Source organism: Oratosquilla oratoria, chromosome 3 (genome assembly GCF_046742065.1).
Source record: "Oratosquilla oratoria isolate Oo_2021 chromosome 3, ASM4674206v1, whole genome shotgun sequence".
NCBI classification, from domain to species: Eukaryota; Metazoa; Arthropoda; class Malacostraca; order Stomatopoda; family Squillidae; genus Oratosquilla; species Oratosquilla oratoria.
In genome coordinates, this window is record NC_134779.1 from 15,600,351 (window position 1) to 15,607,850 (window position 7,500).

At 41.6% G+C, this 7,500-nt stretch overlaps 1 protein-coding gene across 1 annotated transcript in view; it reads right to left on the reverse strand.

Moving 5' to 3' along the window:
* The window catches only part of LOC143020820 (uncharacterized), a 125,363-nt gene that overhangs the window by 100,506 nt on the left and 17,357 nt on the right, over positions 1-7,500 (reverse strand). The gene's annotated exons all lie outside the window — the stretch shown is intronic.

Below are 7,500 nucleotides of genomic sequence, written 5' to 3' on the forward strand. Positions count from 1 at the left end.
CACACACAACCGTGCTTTTTTTTTCCATGCGGTACCGCCGCGGTTTCCGCGAGGTTCAACTACAATGTTAGTCATTCTAGGCGTTCACACACAATCGCGCAGTTTTTTCTTGACTCTCCGGTATCGCCGCGGTTTCCGCGATTTTCAGTTACTGTGTAAGTCATTGTAGGAGTTCACACAATCGCGCTCTTTTCTCGACCGCCGCTGTTTCCGTGCGGTTCAAACTGCTAGTGTGAACAGAGCCTTGGGCTATTGAGTGGGAGTACACTAGCACTCCCCACCCACTGTCTACAACTACATGTTGTATATTTAAGAGGCCTCCCGTGCATACAGGGCAAGGGTGGCGTTTTAGCCCGTATTTGTGCGCCCTCTTTCCTAAGCCTCTGCCTTTTTTCGCATGATATTTCTGTAGCTATTGTACATATTCGAAAGTAGAGGACAAATAATGTTTATAATTTGTACACATTTCACAATCATGATCAAAGAGATCGCAAGGTTCATCATATCCTCATGCTTTGAGACCAAGGAAATATATAATTTAGCATATGCTTTGCTTCAGCTGTCGGGCCTTGCTGAGGAGATGCCGTGCCTCGATGCATTGCCCCTAGCCCGAGCGGTGTGACGGGAGAGAGGGATTATCCTTCATCCACAAGGAACTAAGATGGGAGGGATAACATATGGGTAGGTGTGGGATGGGCGTAGGATCTGCGCATGCTCTGATTCGTCCACCCTATTATAATGGGATGCATATATGGGTGAATGTCGTTAACCAGACTGACTTTGATACTCCACGTATTCCACATCACTCTGTCCTTTCTCGTGAGGATTTGCAAGACAACCCGAATCCACACGTGCGAAAAGACGCAGAATAGACTCGCCACGGACCCACCACTTTGAGGATTTGTGAAGCTCTTTTTAGCCAGACATAATACTCCTTAATCTTGCCCCCTCCCCCCCCCACACACCCTCGCCCTCGTAAAGACTGGGCGACACGTAATTACACCGTCTCAAAGGTTTTTCCAAGTCTTTTCGCGTCCTTTGTAAGCAGCGGCTTCTGAGTCTTTGCCCCTCCTGCTGCTCGCTGAGAGGTTCTGTTTCTTCATTAAGTTTAATGATGTCATATTTTTTTCTTCGTGGAGCTGTAATATTTTGGTAGTAATCAGACAGAGAGAGAGAGAGAGAGAGAGAGAGAGAGAGAGAGAGAGAGAGAGAGAGAGAGAGAGAGAGAGACAGACAGACAGAAATGGGATGGAGAAGAAAGGTTACAACGAGATGGTAGACAGAAGTAGGCGTATAGGTACAGTGAGAAAAGACAAAGGGAAGGAGAGTGTAGGAAAAATAGCGAGCCTGATGAAAACAAGAGTATATAAACGGAAGGAAACGGTATTGGAGTGAGGAATCACAACGATCATATGAGGGGGAAAAGAAAAGAAAGACGTACAGGTAGAATTAAAACTGGAAAGGAAATCCACGAAGGGCTAAAAGAGAGGAGGACAGAAAGAAGAAAACGGGGAAATAAAGAATGAAATGAAGAAATGTAGCCTGAAAGAGAAATATATAAAGATGTGTGTATGAAGAAAATGGGAGAACAGAAGAAGAAAAAAGGCAAGAAGAGAAAGGAGAACAAAATGTGGAAGGAGGAAATGGGAAAACGACAGAAGAGAAGAGATGGAGGGGGGAGAGAAGAAGCAAAAGATGAGGAAAGAGGAGGGTACGCAGGGTTGGAAGGAGGGAGAGGGAGAAAGAAAGGAGGAGGGGAAGGAATATGGATGAAAAAGGTGAAGGGCGGACGGTGAAAGGTTATAAAGTGGAAGATGAAAGAAAATGGTTCATGTGAAGTTTTAAGAGACGTGTGGGAGCTGCAGGAAGGGGCAGAGAGAGGAGATGAATGAAGAACGCGAGAGGGTAAAAAGAAAATGAGGAAGGAAAAAAAATCAGATAGGAGGAAGAGAAAGCGGAAGGAGGAGAATAAACAAATGAAATTGAAGAAAGGAACAAGGGAAGGCTGATTATCGGGTGAAGGACATAGGAAGCGTGAGTGGAGGGTAGCGGGGGTGGGCTGGTGGAGAGGGAAAGAGCGAGAAAGAGAGAGGGGGGGGGAAGAGCGCGATAGAGAAAGAGAGGGAGAGGGAGGCGGGGTGGGGGAGGGAGGAACGGCCACTCGCTACGTACCCTGCCGCCGGCTGCTGGGCTCGTCAACAGGCAAGCCACCTGCCATTGTGTTCATATCAAACACGACCGGACTTGCTCGAGGTCCTCGCGTCCTCGACTGAGCACTTGAGGAAGGGAAAGGGACGCCGCGCATCCCTCTGACCACTTAAACAAAACACAGATCCGCATTACGCAGGGCCGCTGTGTCCATCTTATCAAATCCTACTCCCGACCTAATCTCTGCCACATGCCACGTACTACACTGGGGGGTGGGGGGATGTTGCGTTAGCCGTAACAGGACATGGCAGCACGGTCTCATCATGTGGAAACCATACCTCCTTCTTGTGGACCGGAGCTCACAGAGCCTTATGTCACGTGGTCAGTGTGCATTGACAATAGGATGTTGTCAATCCTGATGTTGGTTGTTGACAACCTGGGACTCTTCTATATTCTTTCAACAACCAAGAATTTTTATTATTATTATTATTATTATTATTATTATTATCATTATTATTATTATTATTATCATTATTATTATTATTATTATTATTATTATTATTATTATTATTATTATTATTATCATTATCATTGTTGTTATTATTATTATCATTATCATTATTATTATTATTATTGTTATTATTATTGTTATTGTTATTATTATTATAATTATGATCATTATCATTATTATTATTATTATCATTATTATTGTTATTATTATCATTATTATTATCATTATTATTATTATTATTATTATTATTATTATTATTATTATTATTATTATTATTATTATTATTATTATTATTATTGTTATTATTAGACGTCTCTGTCACCGTCAGCTTCGTTAAAGCTATGTTGTACTTGACGTACTCGTATTTGATAAAACTCTAACCAGTGAAACATTGTACTAAAAAAGGCTGCGTCCCTGCACACACACTGTTTTCCTGTGATTGATTAGTCGGTAAATTCCAATTACATACTGCTCTTAGTATCGTCAGTAGATGTTTATTTCTATGTAGAGTCCTTGGAATGACGTTCTGCATCGTGATATTCCGTGGGATCACAAGTGCTTCCTGGCACTACGGAAGGAAAAGGAAAGCCTGGCAAAATGTATTATTTTGTCAGCAATATTCAGCGCTTCTTCTTTGGGGACAGGATCGCGCTAAAGAGGTGGAGTCGTAGAGGTTCTCAATTAAGGAGAGGTTAAGGAGGAGAGAAACGGTGCCCCTCCACCTACCTGCCCTCCCACCCACACCAAAGTCTGGAGGGTGGTTCTACTTTTAGTTTGTCGTCGTCGTCGTCGTCGTCTTCCATCCTTACAATTCGGAAGTATGACGTCATCTTCTCATGGTTGTTGCCAAGTCGGCTCAAAAGAGGTCGGGTGCACAGGTGCTTAAAGAAGGAAATAGGTTTCCTCTTTTCTGCAATTACACATCCTGGTGACACCCTCGACAAGTTCGACTCTGGCTAGGATCAGACAATTTCATCCAGTCAAGACAGTGTCTTTGGTACCACCACGACCTTGGAGGTCATACTTGACCTGGCGTCTGGCGATTTTATTCGGCCGGGGAGAGGTCGCTATGGTGAACGAATTAACGGTTGTCTCGCCTGTGCGGGGTCTTCCCTGGCATCCACAAACATCGTAAATATTCCACAGGTGGCATAACTGCTTATGATTCAATTTAAAGTTTTGATGAAAAGACAATCTTTGGGACACTTAAAGCCAGAAGGCGGTATGATGTATATATATATTTTTTCTTATCTAAATATCATTATCGTGTCCTTTCTCTTCGCTCTTCCAATGTGGGAGGTCCCAATTTGTGCGAGTGTGTGTGTGTGTGTGTATACGCCACAAGGGATGCAACCCCACCCCCCACCCCCTGGTCGTTGTGGCTTGGCTTGTTTTGGCTTGGCCTGGCCTTCGAACTGGGCCAGGTCCAACAACTTGCGTCTCCTTGCGGATGTTGTCCACCCACTTCTGCCTCCTTCTGTCTTCTCTTTGGTCTCCCCTCTCCTTCGCTGTGGAGTAAAGAAATCCTCGATGATGACGTGGGTCTTTGGGAGCGAACCCGTGCCGCTTCGGTGTTCTTTATCTCGCCGTTGCCGGAAGTGCATAAGAACATAAGAATGAAGGAGACTGCAAGACACCATAAGGCCTACACTAAGCGGCTCCGTATCCATCATCAACCTGTCATCCCCATCCATAAAGTTGTCTAATCGTTTCTTAAAACAACTGATAGTTTCAGCGCTTACTACATGGTTACTAGGTTTATTCCATTCGTCGACCACCCTATTAGTAAACCAATTCTTGCCTATTTCCTTCTTAAATCTAAATTTTTCCAGTTTATAATCATTACTGCGAGTCCTGCCCTGTTGTTTTAATATGATGACCTTGTTTGCATCACCCTTGTTAAAGCCTTTGATGCATCATATGTGTGATATGGTGCTAGATACAGGGATAGAAGCTCAAGTAAACTACAGCCCGTAACAGGAAGAGGAAGAATAACAAGAACAACAACAAAAATAATGACAACAATAGCAATGATAACAACAATAACAATAACAACAACTCAGGGAAGAGCTATGATGACAGAAGACCTTTCGGCAGTTCATGCTCTGACGTTCCGCGTCGCTTGTGATGGGATCATCGGACCAGGCGGCGCCTTGGATTTTTCGTAAGATTCTCGTTTTCTTTGATTTGTTGTTCTGCTGAGCCCCATGATATAGGTCTCACGTAGTACACAGATAGGTGGGAAAGGTCCAAGACCCATACGAATATGACCTTAAATCCGATATTTACTTATCTATATATTCATTTATCTATATGCATTTACTTGTATACTTTCTTATTTATTTTCTGTCTATTCACCTATGTATTTTTTTGTTTATTGATTTACCTATTGTTATTTATGTGTTTATATATATTTCTTTCACTTCACATAGGCTTTATCCGTGGTTGTGTTTCCCTGCCCGATATATCTGATTCTGCTATTTTGTCGCCAATAACCAGTGAGTCCATCCTTGTGGACACTCACCCCCGAAGAATTAGGTTTATAGTAGTGGTAAAAGAAATATTTAAGGCAGATGACAGAACGTAGGGAGAATATAATTTTAAAAGTGACTTTTTTTTTCTTTGTAGAGATTAGTCTTCAGTCATAAAAGAATACGGCGCAACTCTGGTCCGTAGGGGCATCCCAAAACTTGCAGCAGTCCATACAGAGTAAAATCACGGGAAAGTTGTATTGTCAGTAGATAGTGAACCATACTCATCAACAAAAGGTTTGGATTTAAAATGGTGCAGGATTAGGAAGGAACCAATATGGCTTCGTGATTTAGCGAAGAATAGACATAAAGAAACATTAAGCAGTCTGAAACGCATTTGTGTGTGTGTGTGTGTGTGTGTGTGTGTGTGTGTGTGTGTGTGTGTGTGTGTGTGTGTGTGTGTGTTTACCTAGTTTTATTTACCTAATTATAGTATACAGGAAAGGAACAAAACTCGTATAGTCCCTTCTCCTGCTCTAAGATCGATGTTATCTAGCTTCAAATTTATGCTGTTTCAACTTGGTCTCTATCCTTATTTTCCAGTTATATTTAGAATGGAACTCCTGTAGTGTCCCAGCGTGGGCTATACTTTCTTCTAAGCTATTCTGAATACTACGATATATGGAAAAGTATTTCTTCACACACATGTAGTTTTTTCTTAATTTGCTCTCATGTCCACCCTAATCAAGAGATTTTGTCAATGTAGTCTCCCCTGCAGCAACCTGAAGACTGTAACCATATCTCTTTTTCTTCGATATTTCAATGTTGGCAGACCCAGTACTTTGTGTACGTCTGTGTGTGTGTGCGCGCGTGCATGTGCGTGCTCATAGTTTTGTAATGATGTTCCAACCCTGTAAATATCAGTTTTGTTTGTTTGGTTACGAAAGGAGGTGCTTGAGTGTATCGGTTTAAATGCTATTCCGTGCCACAGATGTTCGTTAGGCGGGGCAGGAAGGGAGGGAGAGGAGTGCGGTGTCTCACAGCATAATATGTTCCCTTTGGGGAAACCTCGTATTCGCCGAGTCTCTCCACACTAAATAACCCTATATAGGACTAGGGGAGGAAATCATGAGGTTTTCAAACAAGCCGCACATCCTAACGAACTCAAGTGTTAACACAGTATGTAAATAAACACCCAACTTGTATACAAGGACATGATGTGATCGAATATTATCGCCAAGTGATCGAGGCGCTAAAGATAGATCAGGCGTGGGCGTGACGTTGTCAGGGTCAATATGTGTGCGTGCGTGCTAGTGGACGCCTAATCGTCCTGATCAGTTGTGGCTGTAAATAATGCGTTCAGGAATGCGATCTACTCAAATGCAAATTTCATTTTTGTTTATTTTATTATTGTTTGATATAGTGTTCATTATATTGTTTGATATAATGTCCAATATATTTTTATTTTCTATTTATATTTTTATATATTTTTGTACAAATTATTTCCCATATACTGTAATAACATTAGATCAAGACAAAAACATTTTTGCAGTTCTGATATTTGATGACTCAGGTATTTGTATATCAAGTATGAGAGATGACTTGTATACAGTACTCCCCATAACAAAGTGATTTTATATGAATGAGAGAGATTCACAATGGTATCGAATCATGTGTTAGACTCGTGATCGACAGAGCTCGTATAACCCAATCAATAGGAAATGGTGTGCTCAAACACACACCACACACGTATCATCCTGCTCAAAGGTGGCTAATAACGGCTTGCAGTATTTGTGGAAGCTTTTTTACGACTGGAGCGGGGCGTGAACTCAGTACCCAAGCGTGGGAGTCCGTAACGCTAATCACTACACCAGCAAGCCGTGAGAGAGAGAGAGAGAGAGAGAGAGAGAGAGAGAGAGAGAGAGAGAGAGAGAGAGAGAGAGAGAGAGAGAGAGAGAGCGTGCATGTACGGTATCTGGAATTAGGGTGGGTTCCGTTTAGCAGGAGTGCCCAGTCCTGTATCCGTTATCCCCGTACTCCCTCCCCCCTCCCACCCTCCTACCTTTCCCAACAATTTGAGCGTCTTCTTTCTGTCGTGTGAGATTTGAAACTACTCTGGGGGTCTGTTTCCTCCACTGGGAATGTGTTCTCTTTTCAGTCCCTAATGATATGTATATATATATATATATATATATACATATATATATATATATATATATATATATATATATATATTTTTATATATATATTTGTATATAATATATATATATATTATATGTATATATATACCGCATATATACATATGTATATATATATACATATGTATATATATATATATATACATATATATATACATATATATATATATAT